Genomic DNA, 20,730 nt, shown 5'->3' on the forward strand with positions numbered 1-20,730 from the left:
TTTACATTAAGGATTCCATGGGTGCCAATGAATCTCACATGATGCTCCGGTGGTCCGGAAGACTGACAATTAACACCGGTGTTTACCTTTGTCTTTCCATATAATGTTTATTGCTAAAGTGGTTTAAGGGAGAAGTTAGAGTAGAGAGGTGTTGATGGAGGGAAGAAAGTCACAAAGAATTAAGGCATGAATGAAGGAGATGAAACAGCTGACACCAGTAATAACCTAGGTCTAATTATTTTTCCAGTTGATTCTCATGATTATGAGATTTTTTAAAGTGTCATTGGCATGACAAAGCAACATGTAAAAAGTATAAAATTATGTTTAAGTATATATTCATATTTATGCATGTAAATATATGCAAATTTAATTATAGGTATAATTTTATATAAAATCAATCATACTATACAATAGGTGTATACCTCTAGAAGGATTTTCATTGAAATAAGAGCAGTAATTGCCATGCTATATCAGAAATTCAGATGTTTTTCATTTTCCTCTGTAGTCTTTTCTACAATTGTTGAAATTTCCTATGTGACTGTATGCTATCTTACTAACAGAAACAAAGAATAATGCTATATCCATTTAATAATAGAGACATATTATAACCATACCTTGGTTGATGTTCTTTTGGTTCATAAATTTTTAACATGTTTTATTTTTTATTTTATTTTTTAAATAGTTTATTGTCAAGTTGGTTTTCATATAACACCCACTGCTCATCCCCACAAGTGCCCTCCTCCATGCCCATCACCCCCCTTCTCCTCCCCCACCCCCATCAGCCCTCAGTTTGTTCTCAGCATTCAAGAGTCTCTCATGGTTTGCCTCTCGCCCCTTCCCCCACTATATCTCCCCTTCTCCCCCATGGTCCTTTGGTCCTCCGTTAATTTCTTCCTAATCCTCCTATACTTGCAAACATATGGTATTTGTCCTTCTCTGCCTGACTTATTTTGCTCAGCATAACACCATCAAGTTCCTTGTTGATATTTTTACCCAACTTGTCTTGATAATTGCTGGAAGGACAAACCCTTAAATATCAAAATGATTGTGAATATGAAGCAGGTTTTCTTAGTTTCAGGTGGCCACAGAAGAAAGACCAAAGGAGTTTGTGGAACCCTCCTTTCCTTCATAAATACAAATTACCCTTGAACCCTGGTAATATATAGCAAATTGGAGCTATCAATTTCTTCTTACTCTTTCTACTTCAATCTGTTCAAATTAAAAAAAAAAATTCTTTGGTTCCCACAACGTGTTTATACCATTGAATTATAATTCTTTTACTAATTCTACAAAAGATAACATGCTCAGAGATTTTAATTTTTTAATGTTTGTTTGTTTTTGAAAGAGAGAGAACTGAGAAAAGGGGAGGGGCAGAGAGAGAGGGAGACACGGAATCCAAAGCAGGCTCTAGGCTCTGACTGTCAGCACAGAGCCCTATGTAGGGCTTGAACCCAGTAACCACAAGATCATTTCAGTCACTTAACCAACTGCGCCACCCAGATGTTTCATCACACTCAGTTATTTTAAAAGAAGAGAAGAGTTTATCACTTTTCACCACACAGGGAAGTTTAATGTTTTGTTCTGATCTTCTTTATTCTGTGTTTTATTTGCCTCTTGAACCAAAGGAAGATTCTTGTAGTGACTCTTATAATGGTTCCCAATCTTGAGTGTCTCTATAGGCATCATCTGGAGACCTTGTTTAACATGCAGATTCTTGGACCCCACCCCAGAATTTCTTATTCTTATGAATGAAGTTTGAGAATCTACAGTAGGTTACAATGGTAAAGATAATGTTAAGGCATGATTCATGAATTACACTTTGAGAAACATTGGTAGCCTTATAGCTCTCAATAATTAACTTGTTGGCAAACTTATGATTTAAAGAAATAATCTTTTGCAGTCATTTTTTCTTCTAAAAGCATCTGTAATTCTTTTTTAGCTTCTCTCCTTGAAAATGTGTTTGGTTTGGTAGAATATGACAGCTTATCCATCATAATAATCACATGGACAATCCCCAAATGACAAATGCAGAAATGATCAAATAATCTACTTTTCATTTAATTTCTTAATAGAATAGATATAATCCAATTGCTATGACAAGTGAAAGAATAAAATCTTTAATTATATTTTATTGTTAGAGTGATGTGATTTCACCAAAATAGTCCTGTTTACAGTAAATTATTTAGTATGTAGCACACAAAATAATACAATATTTAATTTATATAATAGTTACAGTTTAGGATTTTTCTTTAAAATGTCTCAGATGTGCTAACACATTTTCCCCTAAACATCTCTGAGAAATAAATAAAAACTGCTATTATTTATCACCAGTTGCAGAGAGATTGAATCACTGAGCTATTAAATACCTTGAAGAGGGTCACAGAAACAGTGACTAAGTCATAACAAACACTTTATCTCCTAAATCCTTTATCAGCAATTTTCTCAACAAATCCTGTTGCATATATCTTTTCCTATAAGAGTTTACAAGTCATTCAATTTTCTGAGAGATTCTTCATTGTGGACATATGAGAATTTGTACCCTCTAGAAGGTTGAAACCTGGAGGTGGGGAATCATTTTAAAGACAAGTCCTTATTTTTCAAAAATAACTTTTAAAATCCCTTATGTGTCCTTACCATTATCCCAATTTCACAGAATACTTTATTCATTCATTAATTCATTCATTCACTAATTTAGTCAAGCAACTGATATTTCCCGGGCATATATAATAAGTCAAACATTCTGCTAATAAAAAGGATATTATCCTTGTCCTCATTTTGTGTAATCTGATAAAGAAACAGACACACATACAAATATTATGGGATAGCAATTACTCTCTTGGAGCTAGGTATTATATGGAAAGTAGCTTAGGGAAAGTATCCCTGAGCCTATTTTCTTTTCAGAAGTTAGGAAATTTGAGCTAGAATCTGAAAGAAAGGCAAGAATTCACATGGATTCAATGAAAAGATAGGTTCATGGTTTGGGGAAAACAGGAAATTTTAACCATAATGTAGTTGTATACCTTCTAAAATATAAGTACAGATTTCTGGATTTAAAATTTAGAGGCCAAATTAATGCATTTGTAATATTTGTAGGACATTTGCACCACATTGGGATCCTCAATTTTGGAATCTGGCATCTTCCAAGGAGAAGAACAGTGAACAGTGTGGATCATAAAGATAAATAACCTATAATACCATGTGCTTTCCCCATTAAAACCATTATCACTCTGGAAGCCATATTGATTTAGAAAACTAGACTTCTCTACATTATAGTGTGTATATAAGCAAACACAAAAGAGGGCTAGTATTTTTAAATAGTAAAACTAAACAAAGCAAACACTCACTTCCTAAGCTGGCCTTGTATGCTTCAGCCTGAAGGGTATTTTTGCAACCAAGTAAGAAGCCCTCAAAATATAATGGAAACACTGACAGACACTTAACTATACCAGCTCTGGTGGGTACAGCCATAATTCACTTCATAATACAAATTGATATATTGTCCAGAGGGGTCCCTGCATTGGTGTTATTGAGTGTCTTTTGAAAAGTTCTGGTTCTGGGCTATGAAGCCGTAAAATGAAACTGAATGATTCTCTCCAAAATAGTTTCTGAACTGGGCCCCTCAATTACAGTGGTCCTTTCCTTAGGGCAGGCAACATGGAAATGTCCTACAAAGACTGGAAACTTAAAATAATAAACCAAAGTGAAAACAAACAATGAAACAAAGTTTGTTGTATTAAAAGTCTAATATTTCTTCCCACAAGGTCTATTTAAAAGCTGAGCACACCAGAGGTGAAAAAGGGCAGCTTGCTTTAAGTGGGGTGAGTTGTTAAGCAGGTTAGGAGTACACTCTATATTTGTGAAATCATGTGGCGGGCCAAAGTTCAGCCATCCCAGTGATCTTGATGGCCAAAGTGTCCTATGTGTTTTATAATATAATGCAAATGACTTCAATCTGAGGTAGTCACCATTTAGGGCTTTAATGATTTGTCCTAGAAAGGTCCTGCCAGGCTGTATTTAATGGATCTTCTAAACAATGTGAAAGGATTTCTCTAAATGTGTTATACAGCTTATAATTTTAGTGTAAAAATAATTTCCTACTGTCCCCACCACTGCTCCCTTCCCCAGATGCAATTTTTGAAGCTTTTTATTGAAAATGTTATAATGTCACTTTCTCCTCTCCATCTGAATCCTCCCAACCTTGGTCTTAAGATTCCAGGTGCAGAGTTGGGGTTCTGACAATGAGAAAAGTTCCAAAGAGGTCATAAAATAACACAGAATCCTAAAAGACACACTCAGCTCTCAACAGGAAATTAGAACCCAAGATTCTAGTGTCAGCTTTTCCAATGTAAACAGTATAACCTTGAGTTCATTGTAACCTCTATGGGCTTCAATTTGCTCGTTTCTGAACTGAAGGTCACAGGCTACCTCTTTGTGCCCTTTAATGTTGTTCCACAACACCATTCAAGACTGCTAATGAATTACTTAAATATTGAACTCCACATTAAGCCTTATGGAAAAGCATAACTGGCAAGATTTTCCTCTCAATTACTTGTGCTAATAGGGGCCAAAATGGCATGGATACTTTAAATTCACAGATAATCCCCAAACTTCAATTTAGCTAAGTGTTCCAGCCTCCTTTCCTGCCAAACCATTTACAGGGGATTCAAACAATTAGCACACACTGGCATGAGATTTATCTCCTTTATAATTCCTGCCTTCCCTATTGCCTTACCACCAGGAAATTTCAGTATCTAAATTTCCAAGAATAGAAATGAGTAAATCAAGTATAGCTGTTGCATGGCTACCTATTGGTTATGTTTCAGAAAAATCTCAACACTGTCACTGTTCATGATAATTTATAAAGGGCTTATCCTATGTCAGGTATATTACAAATCATTTTATTTAAACCCCATGATCATCTTTTTAGGTAGTCTGTTAATTTCCTAAGGCTGCCATTATAGAGTGCCACAAGCTGAATGGCTTAAACAACAAGGAATTTTGTCTCACAGTTCTGGAGGCTAGAAGTCTGAGATCAAGGTGTCAGCAGGGTGGGTTTCTTCTAAGGGGTCTGATGGAGAATCAATTTCAGGCCTCTCTTAGCTTCTGGCAGGTTTCTTTCTTTCTTTCTCTCTTCCATTCTCTCTTCCTTTCTCTCTTCCTTCCTTCCTTCCTTCCTTCCTTCTTCTTTCCCTCCTTTCTTTGTTTCTTTCTTACTTTGGAAATTTGGGGACACTCTTTTACTTATAGATTTGTCACTCCAGTCTCTGCCTTCATGTTCACCTGGAGAGCTCTGTGTCTCCACCCTCCACATGGTGTCCTTTTCACAAGGACACTGGTCCTGTTAGATTAAGGGTCCATCCTAATCTAATGTGACTTTGTTTTAACTTGATTAACTCTGTAAAACAAACAAACAAACAAACAAAAAACCCTATATCCAAAAAAGTTTGCATTTGGTTGTACTTGGGGTTAGAACTTCAAATATGTCCTTTAATGGTGAGATACAATTCAATCCATAATATATATGTATCATTCTTACTTTGCAGATAAGTTAGCTAAGGTTACAATGTTGAATTAATTTTCTCAAGACCACACAATTAGTCAGTGGTGGAACTGGATTTCACATCCAGTTTTGATGATTTCATTTATTGTTTAGCAAATAAGCTTAGCAAATTTTGAAAAGAAAATTCTGTCAGTCTCCAGGATTAATAATATTGAACATAATCTTTTGGATAATTTCAGTAGTACAGAAGATTCAGCATCTGTGTTCAACAACCAAGAGTCATTGATGGCACCAAAGCTAAATCTGTAGTTGTCAGAATTGATTTTTTTAATGTTTATTTATTTTTGAGAGACAGAGCATGAGTCAGGAAGGAGAAGAGAGAGGGAGGCACAGAATTTAAAGCAGTCTCCAGGCTCCGAGCTGTCGGTACAGAGCCTGACTTAGGGTTCTAACTCACTAACTGCGAGATCATGACCTCAGCCGAAGTTGGACGCTTAAACGACGCGCTCATCCAGGCACCCTGTCAGAATTGATCTTAAGGAAGGTCTCTAAACCTGGCACTAAGAAAAAAAATATAAAGAAGCCTGGAGGGGCTCCTGGGGGGCTCAGTCGGTTAAGCCTCCGACTTCAGCTCAGGTCAATATCTCGTGGTTCGTGGATTTGAGCCCCACGTTGGGCTCTGTGCTGACAGCTGAGTCTGGAGCCTGTTTCAGATTCTGTGTCTCCCTCTTTCTCTGACCTCCCCTGCTCTCTCTCTCTCTCTCTCTCTCTCTCAGAAATAAATAAAACATTAAAAATTTTAAAAAAAGAAGCTTGGACTCCAAGTCATCTTGAAGGGGACCCATATATGTAATAACCATTAGAAAGCTAAGAATGGAGTGTCCTTATAAAAAAGATTTTTAAATGAAGTATAATTGGTATACAACATTAGTTTCAGGTGTACAACATAATTGATATTTTTATACATTGCAAAACGATCACCTCAATAAGTCTAGTAACCATCTGTCTCCATATGAAGTTATGATTTTGTGTGTGTGTGTGATGAGAACTTTAAAGATTTACTTTCTGAGAAACTTACAAATTTGCAATACAATATTACTGACCATAATCACCATACATTCTCAGGACCTATTATTTTATAACTCCAAATTTGTGTCTCTTGTCCACCTTAACCTGTTTTTTCCCTACTCCCTTCCCCCTCTCCCTTGGCAACTACCAATATGTTGTCCGTATCTATGTTAGTTTTGTTCATTTGTTTTGTTTTGTTTTGTTTTTCAGATTCCACCTGTAAGTAAAATTATACAGCATTTCTCCTTTCTGTCTGCTTCACTTAATTTAGCATAATAACTTAAAGATCCATCTATGTTGTTGCAAATAGTAAAACTTCATTATTTTTTGACTGAATAATATTCCTCTGTGTGTGTGTGTGTGTGTGTGTGGGTGCGCGTATGTGTGTACATGTGCATGTGTATGATATCTATGATACCTATCTATCTATCTCACATTGTCTTCATCCATTCATGCCTTAGTGGACAATTAGGTTATTTCCATATCTTGGTTCTTGTAAATAATACTACAATGAACATAGGGATGCATATATATTGATTTAGTTTTTTTGTTTTGGATAAAAACCCAAAAGTGGAATTTCTGGCTCATATATTAGTTCTTTTTTTAATTTTTTAAAGAACCCCACACTATTTTCCTTAGTGGATACACTAAATTTATATTTTCAACAAGAGTGCACAAGGGTTTCCTATACTCAACATCGTCACCAACAATTGTTATTTCTTGTCATTTAATAACAGCTATTCTGACAGGTGTGAGGTTGTATTTCATTGTTTTGATTTCCAATTCCTGATTATTAGTGATGTTGAGAACCTTTTCATTTGTCTTTTGACCATCTGTATGTCTTCTTTGGAAAAAATATCTGTTTAAATCCTGTGCCACTTTTTAATTGGATTGTTTTTGTTGTTGTTGTTGAACTGTATGAGTTCTTGATGTCTTTTGGAAATTAACTCCTTCTCAGATATGTGATTTGCAAGTATCTTCTCCCCTTTAATAACTTGCCTATTTATTTTGCTCATAGTTACCTTTGCTGCACAGAAGTATTTTTGTTTGATGTAATTTCATTAGTTTATTTTCCCTTTTGTTGCTTTTGGAGTCAGATAAAAGAAAGATTTTGCCAAGGGTGATGTCTAGGAACTTACTGTCTATGTTTTCTTCTAGTTTTATGGGTTTTTTTTAGTTTATTTATTTTCAAGAGACATAAAGACAGAGAGAGAGGGAAAGAGAAGGCAAACAAGGGAGGGGCAGAGAGAGGGGGAAACACAAAATCTGAAACAGGCTTCAGGCTCTTAGTTGTCAGCACAAAGCCTGATATGGAACTTGAACTCTGAACGGGAGATCATCACCTGAGCCGAAGTCAGATGTTTAACAGACTGAACCACCCAGGCGCCCCTGGTTTTATGGTTTCTGATCATACACTCAAATCTTTAATACATTTTGGGTGAGTTTTTGTGTATGGTGTAAGATAATGGTCCAGTTTCAATCGTATGCTTCTGGCTGTCCAGTTTACCCGACACCATTTATTGAAGAGACTGTCTTTTTCCCATTGTATAGTCTTGCCTCTTCTGTCATAAATTAATTGATCATATGTGTTTGGGTTTATTTCTGGGCTCTGTACTTTGTTCCATTGATCAGTGTGTCTGTTTTTATGCTAATATCATTAGTTTTAATTATTGAAATTGGGGACCATAATGCTTCCAGGTTTGTTCTTCTTTCTTAAAGTTGTTTTGGCTACTTGGGATGTTTTAGGGTTCCATATAAATTTTAGGATTATTCTAATTCTGATAAAAATCCCATTGGAATTTGATTGGGATTACATGAATCTGTAGATTGCTTGGGTAATATGGACATTTAAAAAATTCTCCCAACCTATGAGCATGAAGTATTTTCCATTTATTTATGTTGTCTTCAATTTCTTTCATCAATGTCTTATGGTTTGTAGTTACAAGTTTTTACTTTCTTGGCTAAATTTATTTCTAGGTATTTATTATTTTTGAACAATTATAAATGGGATTGTTTTCTTAATTTCTCTTTTGTAAAATTTGTTGTTAGTGTGTAAAAACAGAATAGATTTTTGTATATTGAGTTTTTACCCTGCAAATTCACTGAATGTACTTATCCTCACAGTTTTTAATGTAGTCTTAGGATTTTCTATATAAAGAGTTGTGTCATCTGCAGATAGTGATAGTTTTACATCTTCCTTTCTAGTTTAGATGTATTTTAGTTCTTTTTCTCAACTAATTGCTCTGGCTAGGGCATCCAATACTCTGTTGACTAAAAGTGGTGAGAGAAAAATATTTTTAAATGCTCAATATTTGATTAATGGGAAATTGATAAATAGCACCAGACAGCATTACTTTGTGTGTGTGTGTGTGTGTGTGTGTGTGTGTGTGTTTCTTTAAGAGCCAGTCTCCTGTGGCAAGAAAGAGACAATCAACATTTGGCATTTAGATAAGGAGTTGCATTGGTAGATCAAAGTTAACTGTCCTCACGTTTCAGATTTTTTTCCCCTCTGTTTTACTTTATGGCCCTTACAGGATTGGTGCTTATGAGACTGGCTGGCTTCCCTTTAACTTGTCTCTGCCCTGAGGGCCTTTATTTACTATCCTACACATAAGTGTGGATAAGGTAGAACATAGGGAATTTGGAGGGAGCAGAAGGGCTTCAGGAACTGGTGGAGGAACACAGAAATGTAGTGGTTAGGGTAAATAGAAAAGTTTCCATTGAACCCTTGAGTCTCTGGAGTTCTCAGTTTCCTCCAACAAATAACTCTTACTTTTCTAATAGTTTACCAAAATAAACCCTCACCTTAAGATATCTTCCCAGTGGTTAGATAAGGTAACTGATATTTTGCTAAATGAGGAATTACTTATGTTAATTTATTTTAATGAAAAACTGTGGGAGGCTAAGGGGCATTAGCTATTCACAATTTAATATGAAATTATTATGTGCAAACTTTGCTTTAACGAACACTCATTGAGATTAGTTACAGTGAAATACGTTGAAGTCATGATAGGTGAGAAGGTAAAAGAAAGGAGTAAGTAGTTTGGGAATGTTTTTACTCAGTGAAGGGAGTTTGTGGTAGAGGCATGTTGGTTTGTGTATGGCTATCTCTCTTTGCATCAGTGCTATAGAATAGATTTACAATATTTATTTGAAACCATATTTTTGGCTTGCCTTATAATTGTAAAAAAAACAAAAAAAATTTTGTGAGTGCCATTAACATTATTTTATTTATGAGCATTTCAATAATAGATGGAATACATAACTGTTAGAATAAATTTAAATGTCTAAATAATTATCAACTTTGATTGCACTTAGAATATGCATTTGGAAGATGCATGAAGGAATTGACGTAATGGCAAAATCTTTGCAATTTGTTTTAGTAATGGTTTGTAAACCAGGGGTAATGTTAAGTAAAACAGATTTACATTAATCATACAAAGGGTGATTTTTTCACAGTTGTTATCAATTAAAATACTCATTTCCAAAATCCCGTAGCTGTTTCTTATAGTGTTGTGCCCATAGTTTCATACACTGTAGTCAACATATCAGCACCCTTTATTAATTTATATAGATAATAAAAATAGTTGCTAGTTATCCGAAGTGACTTTAGCTAAATTCAACTTTAACTGAGTCCTTCTCCTCCTCCTGCTCCTCCTTCTTAATGGATGAAGAAATAGAAGCAGGAAGAATTGCTAAACTGAGAACTATTCTAATAACTATACTCCCAACTTTTGTCTTATGAGTTTTCCAAATGAGCTGTCAGAGTCTTAATATAAATCTCTTCCTGAGGCTTTTCTTCCTCAAAAAAATTAGAACACACAAATGATTTATTATTTAAAAAATCACACCCCCTCCACTGACCCTGAGGTGTATACACTCTGAAGATTCTGTATAGAATATTGTCTTGTTATGGAGTCTTGAAAGGAATTAAGGCTGTTAAACAATGATTGATCTGATAGTAATAAATATTTGGTAATATCATCCAGTGTTTTATTATATTCACTGCTGTTAGGGTTTGAGGGATCAATAAATAATGCCATGTTATTCCCCTTCTGAGCTTAAAATCAATTCAGAATTAAAGCCCAGGAGACAGACGAATGGAGATGAAGTAGCCAGTTTTCTTATAAACATGATTAGAAAGTGTGGTTTTAAATGTATAGGCAAATTGGGTTAATAATCCACCACTGAGTAGACAGACTTGGAAAGTCTGTAGTCATTGGCACATCTGGACAACCAAATGCCTCCTCAACAGGGCAAAGTTGACTCCTCTAAATTTATTGCATAGCATCAGAGAAAATGACTGAGATACGGGAACTAAGAGACATTGAGAGAGGCAAGAGCCCAGAGGGTGCTGATCTAGATATGCCCAGTGCCTTCTGTCAAACTTTGGGAACAGAGGAACTGGGAGAAGGTCAAGTAGGTTGCTCTAATTGAAATCCTCCTGAAAACAAGAGGCAAAGAAAAGAAGGAAGAGTCTACTTAACATCCTCATTTAGTGGTTCTCTTAACCTACTGGGCTTTCCCATACCACTCACGTCTTCCATCACAAATTACTACTGTCCATCTTTTCAATTACAGATCAAGATATGTGAAAAATGAATACCAGTATACACATAATAATATAATGTCTGATACAAGAAACTTCAATATGGACAGTATAAGTTTCCCATTATTGAATAACTAGATGTAGATTAAAATTCCCATAATTAAATCACCTTACTATGTAAAAATCCAAAGAAAAAAGGGGCGCCTGGGTGGCTTAGTCGGTTAAGCATCCGACTTTCACTTAGGTCATGATCCCGCAGTTCGTGGGTTCGAGCCCCGCGTCGGGCTCTGTGCTGACTGCCAGCTCAGAGCCTGGAACCTGTTTCCATCTGTGACTCCCTCTCTCTCTGACCCTCCCCTGCTCACGCTGTCTCTCTCTCTCTCTCTCCTAGAAATAAAAAAAAAAAAAACAAAGTCTGTCGGGTTTTCGATGTAGAGTATCATGTCATCTGCGAAGAGTGAAAGTTTGACTTCCTCTTTGCCAATTCTGATGCCTTTGATTTCCTTTTGTTGTCTGATGGCTGATGCTAGGACTTCACTGATGGATGTGGGGGGGAGGGGGGGATGGACACAGAGGAGGACACTTATGGGGATGAGCACTGAGTGTTATGTGGAAACTAATTTGACAATAAACTATTTGTAAAAAAAAAATAAAAAAAACAAATAAAAACAAAAAAAAAAACATTAAAAATTTACAAAAAAAATCCAAAGAAAAAAGCCAAAATTACTTAGTTAAGTCCAAAGAATTAAAATCCAAAATAGGGGCACCTGGGTGGCTCAGTCAGTTAAGCGTCCGACTTTAGCTCAGGTCATGATCTCGTGGTTCGTGGGTTCGAGCCCCACATCAGGCTCTGTGCTGACAGCTAGTTCAGAGCCTGGACTTCTGATTCTGTGTCTCCCTCTTTCTCTGACCCTCCTCTGCTCATGCTGTCTCTATCTCTCTTTCAAAAATAAATAAAATATTTTTTAAAAATCCAAAATAAAAGTTTTTGCTCAGTGAGTCAGCCAGTGGTAACTATTCTGATACCTGAGTTGTGAGTGACTTCAGGATGTCATTCAGTAAAATTACCTACAGCATTTAAGAAGCACTCTTGATTTACCTTGTAGTTTTTATTAAGTATATATCCCTTATGATTATTACTTAGTTTGGTTGGTTTTTGAATTTTAAGGAAATTGAATCATGCTGGCTGTAATCTTCTGCCTTCCTTCTTTTGCTAGTCTTGGTTCTGTATCTAGCTTACTGTGTGTAGCTATAGTTCATTGACAGCATATGCCACAATTTATTTATCACTTCCTTGGATCATTGCTTCTTTTTACTATCCTCGTTATTAAGAATAATGCTGATGTGAATATTCTTGCAAATATTCAAGGATTCTTCTGGTATGGGGAGTGAATAAATAGGACACATAATATTATTACAGTACAAGCTTTATATGTACCAAATGTAGAAAACACAGCAAAAACCCATATCCTACAGCAGTGAACTAGAGATTCACTGGTAACTAATGGAGGGAAGGTGTTCGAGGAGCATCTTGATGGGATCAGCCTTGCTATGATGCCACTCAGTCCATGCCAGTTATCTATATTCCAAAACCTATAAACTCACGCATAAATTTATCTTTCATAAACCTAATCATGACACTATATTGACCATATTTTAGAAGAACTCTAAATGTGTATACAGTCCTTTCTCAGAGAATGTCATTTGAAACTTTCTAGCCATCTTGCTAAATTTAGAAACTTGCAAAGATGTCAGATTCAGTTACCAGGTATAAACTAAGGTGACTTCTTTCTCAAATGAGATGTTCAAATCCTTTTAATTTCCATTTTGTATTTGAGTCTTGGATATCTGGAGCCCCAATGCTCTAATGAATATGGATTCTGTCTTGTGATATGGCTCACATATGTGTGCACGCATATTATGTGAGCACACATATTAAGTTCTGTGCTGCATCAGATGCCACTACAGACTCTAGGCATGGAAATGCTTAAGCCTATGAACCATGCCTCTGGGAAGGGCTCATCCTTTAATTTCACATGCGTTTCATCTAGAAAATCAACTCAATGTGAAGCTGTTGATAGTCCTGAAGCATGTGTCCCCAGTGGTCTTGTGAAACACTACCTCTACCAGCAACTATTCCCTCGAATGCTCCTTTTGTCTTTTCTAGGCCTTGAAAAACTTCTACTCCTTAAGAGACATTAGGAACTTCTTTATTTTTATATCTTTTTCTGGAGCAATGGAGATGTTGTTAGTGTTCTATTTCCTGCTGTTGTTCTCTTACACGTTTTTGGGAGGGGGACTCGGCTGAGTGTTTAATTGTTCAACCTGTTAAAAGTTTTCTAACACATACAAGACTAGTAGTCTTTGCAGGTTCAAAATGTTCTGTTTCTTTTTTCTGCCACTTTGTTTTGTGGTCCAGGAATTTGCTTTGGCTGTATACTTCTCTACATTTTTTATTTGTCTTATGACAGTTAAAAAATAAATGAGTACTTATCTGTCAAAATGAAGTTCTTTTCAAACATATCTTGTCTAAGTTTACCTCCTGAAGTTGAATAACGCTGTCCAAGATGAACACTCTTGCAGAGCATGTAACTGAGGCCTGGACTCCATTTATTATTGCTTGCTGGGCATTCTTGTTTGCTATGCATCATCTTTTCTGTGCTTTTCTTTTCTACTTCCTGTTCAGCTTTTCAAAGGAAACTCCTAATGGCTAAGCAACACATATCTCAATCTATTGCAAATTATGTCAACTTAGTGAATTCCAATTTATGAAACTAACTTTATGAAATTTTAAAGATTCTATGTCAATCTTCCTGGTATATTCCTCTCAATCCTGTACAGATTTTCACATGTGAATTGGTCTAATAAACTAAGTCTTCAAGAGATAGTTTTCCAATAGAGCTAATTATTGACTCTACCTTTGGATCTCTTCCCAAACCCCATGGAAATGCATACGTGTTTTCTCTAAAAAAGTTAATTTGGTCCCTTTATGCAGCCTCTCTTTTTCTGTTAGATTTATTTGGGTATATATAACTTTCTGGTTTAATAACAATTTGGGGCACCTGGGTGGCTCAGTCGGTTAAGCATCCTACTCTTGGTTTCAGCTCAGGTCATGATCTCACAGTTCATGAGTTCAAGCCCCACATCTTACAGTTTGTGAGTTTGACATTTTCATTGGGCTCCATGCTGACATTGTGGAGCCCACTTGGGATTCTCTCTCTCTCTCTCTCTCTCTCACTCTCTGCCCCTGATCTGCTCTCTCTCCCAAGATAAATAAATATTTTTAAAAATTTATAATTAAAACTATTTTTCCAAAACCCTTTTAAAGAGGTTCGAAATGGGCATATCTTCTCTTTTATTTCATATATATTTAACTTATCCATTAAGAACAATCTCTCTTGAGAACAGATTCTTTTAATGTTTTTCATTTATTTATTTATTTATTTATTTATTTATTTATTTCTAGGAGAGAGAGAGAAAGACAGCGTGAGCAGGGGAGGGTCAGAGAGAGAGGGAGTGACAGACTCTGAAACAGGCTCCAGGCTCTGAGCTGGCAGTCAGCACACAGCCCGACGCGGGGCTAAAAGATCATGACCTAAGCGAAAGTCGGATGCTTAACCGACTAAGCCACCCAGACGCCCAGAGAACAGATTCTTAAGAATCTCTCTTAAGAATCTGAAGAATCTATCTCTTAAGAACAATCTCTCTCTTCTAAGTCTCTTCATGCTCTATTTATTTTTATATTTCTTTCATAATCCTGTATTTATACTCAGATTGAAGTACATTTTAAAAGTATTGCAGTTTCTCCTAGATTTCCTGAACAAATTTTCTTAGAATACTCATACAAAAACCTTAAAAAATGTTTCCAAAGTTCTTAGAGTGTTTGTTTTTGTGTCTCAACCAAAGGTTGTGGCATGTTTTCTTATAATAAAAGGTCTCCATTTTGTTTGATTTGTTTGTTATTAAGGCCCGTTATATTGTGATTGCAGTTACTCTCTCAGTCTTTAGTTAGCCAATCTAAAACCATTTTATGGCTGTGAATAAGTGGTAGGGAATGATTTAAAATCAACATGAATTTCTACAATTCTTTTTCCTGAATGCATTTTGGAGGAACAAGACCTGGAGACCTATTCCAGCATTCAGCTAACTTACCAAGCCAAATGCAAAGGTCTTGTGAAGGGGATGGAACACAGCAAGTTTTAGGAACTGACAAATGTCCAATGTGGCTAGAGTACAAACATGGAGAAGAAATTAAGGCCAGAAAAGTAAGCAAAGTGCTTGAGCAATAGGGGGCACTCTGCTTTTGAGTTGAAAATCTTTAGGAAGTTTGTGCAGGAGGATGAAACAGCTAACATCTTAGGAGAGGAACTAAGATATATAAAATCATGGCAATACTGCTAAAGGATACATCTATTTCCCTTATAGTGATGGGAAAATTGAAGGAATGAACTTAGCTAATAGAAACACATTTTTGTTGAACTCTACTGCTTCATCTTAGTTGTCTGTGTGTATTCTCCAGGACCACACAGCCTTTTACCCAGACATTATCCAGGAAGTTAGATCCAGCAAAAACGATTTGGATGGTGATAGTGACTGAAAAAAGGGAAATTGAATAAGATGATGCTTTCTAAATTCTGATTTCATTTTGTGAGTCATTTTGGTGGAAGAAAATTCTTTCTTTTTTGTTGTTTGTTTTTTTCATTGTTGTTGTTCTGTCTTTCCAGGTGGGAACGGAGTTTTCATTTTAGTACCAGGAAGTAATATATAATAAAATTATCATAATTACTCTATTTGTTCTAAAAAATAAGTTCATATTTAGCATGGTACAAGACGTAAATCTGTTTTATTCCCACATTGAATCTAAAGCATAGCCACAAAATCTATTATTCAAAAAAAAGAAAGGATGAACTTTTGTGCTTTCAAAATGTCTGAATTTTAGTTGAGTGTAGATTATTTTGTTTAATTTATTTCTGTATTGTACTTTTAAAGAATTAAGTATATTTGGGGTGGACGGCTGGTCAGTAGGAAAAGCATGTCACTCTTGATGTTGGGGTTATGAGTTCAAGCCCCATGTTTGGTGTAGAAGTTACTTAAAAATAAGTAAGTTTAAAAAAAGAATTAAGTATTTCCTATTTTTTTAATTTAATAGTTTATTTCTTTTTGAGACAGAGACAGAGCATCAGTGAGGGACGGGCAGAGAGGGAGACACAGCATCTGAAACAGGCTCCAGGATCTGAGCTGTCAGCACAGAACACAATGTGGGGCTTGTACCCACAAACCGTGGGATCATGACCTGAGCTGAAGTCGGACGCTTAACTGACTAAGCCACCCAGGTGCCCCAAGTATTTCCTATTTTAAAATGTACTTTACTAACCACTTTCCTCTGAACATTAAAAAATATACAATCAAAACAATTTCTTTATTCTACCTAGCTATTAGTCGGTTGTTATTATCGAAAATAGCTTGAAGGGTTTTTTTTTTTTTTTTTTTTTTTTTTTTAATTCTGATATATAGGGGCTCCTGGGTGGCTTAGTTGGTTAAGTATCTGACTTCAGCTCAGGTCATGATCTCATGGTCCATGAGTTCTAGCCTCCTGTTGGGCTCTGTGCTGGTACCTCAGAGCCTGGAGCCTTCTTCAGATTCTCTGTCTCCCTTTCCCTTTGCCCCTCCCCTGCTCATGCTTACTTGCTCTCTCGCTCTCTCGCTCTCTCTCTCTCTCAAAAATAAGTAAACATTAAAACATTTCTGATATATAGATAGTATTTCAGTTTTGCAGCATACCTGCATGCAAATGAAATTTTCATGTACATTTTTATAATTGCCAAATTTTTGGTATTGTTAAATTTGCTGAAGTTCTCACATAGAAGTTACATGATAAATTGTCTTATAATTTATAATATTAATTGCCATTTATTGAGAACTTATTAATTATCAAGGATATCAGGCTATCATTCATTAATTTATTTACACTTTTATTCAATATGCTGGATAACCAACTATGTGTTAGGCATTATCTGTAGTTGTTGGGTGAGTCAAACGAATAATGTCTCCTTTTAAGCATTTTAGATCATAATGGAAGGCCACAGTTTCATCAAATCTTTTTATAAAAATAATAAGTCATTACATTAGTGTTGTAGGTGCTCAGAGGGACAGGCACAGACATTTCAAAAACAAAAAAAGAGGGAAAAAAGGAGAGATGTCAGAAAAGGCATTCCTCATTTACCTCTCAGGATGACTCAATGAGCCTATACTCTGAGCAGGACTACCTGTATAGGAAACCTGGCTATGCCACCATTGCTGTTTGAACTTGCGCAAGTTAATAAAACATTCTGTCATCAGAAATGTCATTTGTCTTTTGTAAATGAAGATAAGGATAGTACCTTCTTATTTAGGTTCTTGTGAGTATTAAATGTTTAAGAGATTAAGTAACTTGTCTACTTAGAAGAAAAAGTTAGGATCTGAAACCCAGTTTGGCTGACATCAGAATGCAAGTTTTAATTGTTGCATAGTTTTTAAGAGCTAGTTAAGAGAGAGAGAGAGTTTTTAAGGAAACTCTATTCTCTGGGTAATTAGTTGTCCATCATAGTGCAAATCAATATATTAATCTTTGATAAGGGGAATACTGGTTATTTCATGAGGAAATGCCTATGCAAGCTTCATTGTGGTTAGATTGCTGAAGCTCTCTTTCTTTCTGGACTTATCTCCATGTTTGTCATACAGTGAAATATTTTATTTGTTATCTTTCATTAGGCCACATGAAGAAAAGTATCATATAATAATTAAGGGCACATACTGTGGAGCTATCGCTAGGGTGCAAATCTTGGTTCTGTCATTTACTAGCAGTAAGAGTGACCAGGAGAAGAATGATTAACAACACTGTGCTTTAATATGCTTTCAATAAAATGGAGATGGTGATTATAGCAAGTGCCTCCTAAGGCTGTTATAAATATAAAATGAATTAGTGTATCTAATAGAACAAAGCTTGGCCCATCATTGTGAGCCTTCTGGAAGTGACAAATGATGAACAAATATGTACCCTACTCTGTTGAAAGTTCCCTGTGTGGCTGCAATTATTATCAAATCTATTTCCTTAAGCCACTTTTCAAAAAAAAAAAAAAAAAAAACCAAAAACTAGTGATAGCCATTTGAAGTCTGAGAATCAGAATTACATTTCTTTTCTTTAAGCCTATTATTATCCAAAACAACTTAATTCTCAGACTTAGGCATGTCGAAAGCAAACACACTAATATAACAGAATGCACTCCCCACACCCCCTTCTCAAGATTGATTTGCAATCTTTTTACATTATTTTTTAATCTACCATGAATAAGGAAACCACACAATAAATAGAACTGGTTCTGTTTACCATGCCATCTCTTTGTTAAAAACAGGAACTGGAAAAATTATCTCCTCAGGAATCACTCAAGAAAACAGTAGGTTAATGTTGCAAATGTACAGTGTTCTTTCAAGCAATTTCCATGCTTCATCACCTGCTATCTGAGTCACCATGATCACCAACTAACTGAAAATTGTTTGATCTCATTTAGGTATTTATACATCAGTTTGTATAACACTGTCTACAAGACTAGCTGTGAACAACAAGAGCTTTAGTCATTTTTCTCCAAGTACCTAGTTTCTTCAAACACCTGCTTTTGCACTTTATTCTACTGAAATAAAAGGCATTTTAGTTTTTAAGAAACTATTCCACAGAATGGTAAAAAATGGATATGAGTCCCACAAATGTATTCTCAAATAAATAAAACAAATGAACACACAGGTTTTTATTCTATATTATTTCCATATAATATGGTTTCAAACAGATGACAAGGGGACTTTGCTACAGTGGAAATCTACTATAGACATCCAGATATGAGGTTTGAACAGGTCTCAAGGTGCAATGTTAGACATGGGGGAGTCTGATTAGCCAACCAGCAGAATGACGAGAATCTAGAAGAAGCTAGAATCACCTAATAAAACAGAATACAGTTAAATTTTTAAAGGATTTATTATGGCATCTTTACCAAATGGAACCAAACGAAAGCTGGGGTAACCAGATGAAGTAAATCACAAGTAGCTGGTCACAAGGAAACAAACTGAGAAGAAGGTTTGGGATCACTTTAAGTAAAAGCGTCAGAATCAGATTTAGGTCCTAGAAAATGGTATTTCAGACTTGGTACTCTGGAAGAGCTCACTTTCTTCGCTTCTCAGCATTTTGGCTAAGATCAAGTGGTAGAGCTCACTTTCAACATGAGAAGCTTTCATTCACAGGGTTGTAAATATAAGACCTATGTGAAAAAGTCTTTCTGTGGTTTCAATAAATTTGATAAACTTTGGTTTCAAACATCTTAAGGCAAATTAAATCTCTCCCTGTTATGGACCATCTACTAGTTCTTTTTTTGCCAAATTGTATTGTGGATACTGAGCTGGGAATGCAGTAGTAAAAGATTTCCCCCCACAAAATATCTGTGAAAGTAGCACATTTTTCAAAGAAAAATTTAGGAAGTGCCCATTTATATCATAAGTTGAAATCATGCCTACAGTAACAAAGGTTTTGTTTACTCAAATAGGTAACCTATATTTAAGGAACTAGAGCTATTTAAACTAAAATGAGATCATATTGCAGAAATATGTCAACTCATCAGCAATTTTTAAACTCAGTCTCACAGTTTTAAATTATATATAAAATTGATTGTATCTATACTATATAGTACACAATAGATATAATCAATTTTATAAATATATGATAAATAATGTATATAAAACTGATTATATATATATACACACACATAGTATATGCCTCAACATCTACGTTAAATATCTATAGAATGTACTTATTTTTACTTGAGTCTTTTGCCATTTGAATCCAGCTGCTATGCTTTGGACTTCAAAGTACAAATCTGGTTGCCCTAAAACAAAATAAAACAAACAAAACCAGTAAAAATGTTCTTCCAGTCAGAAGACAAATAGATAATTGTATGAATCATCTTTACAATTCATCATAAATTATTACTCATTTGAAGAGTGCAGTAATTGGAAGATTCAATTAAATAACCCCAACTGAGTTAAAGTTCAAGTTGAGAATTGTAGAAGTCAGTATTTGTTCAGGAGAGTTTTTAAAGCTTAAAATAACCTATTAAGTCTAAGAAATGTACATAAGAATGTAAATAGCATGACCTTATTGACATACTGTCCAATCAGATAAATTACATGGAACACACGGACATTAGAAAATTGGAAGATGTTGATTTTTAATGTGACTATTAATATGAGGATGAGGGTGGTTGCAGTATATAGATTTCTATAATCAATTAGCCCATACTTTATCTTCTAAGAAAAGAAAAAAATAAAGTCGAAGCATAATTAGAACCTAAAGAGAGCTCATCAAACCTACTCTTAATTTTTGTGAGAGTAATTTACTGAGTCATAAGAATCCCAACATACACACTTATCCTATATGAAAGAAGTTGGTTTTTTGGAGGGGAGGGTTATAAGCGAATAGGAGTTAAGGTAAACTGGGGAGCCTGGGTGGCTTAGTCGGTTGAGCGTCCGACTTTCACTTAGGTCATGATCTCGCGTTTCGTGGGTTTGAGCCCCGCGTCGGGCTCTGTGCTGA

This window comes from Hyaena hyaena, unplaced genomic scaffold (genome assembly GCF_003009895.1).
Source record: "Hyaena hyaena isolate Hyena2069 unplaced genomic scaffold, ASM300989v1 scaffold_489, whole genome shotgun sequence".
Taxonomy (NCBI): domain Eukaryota; kingdom Metazoa; phylum Chordata; class Mammalia; order Carnivora; family Hyaenidae; genus Hyaena; species Hyaena hyaena.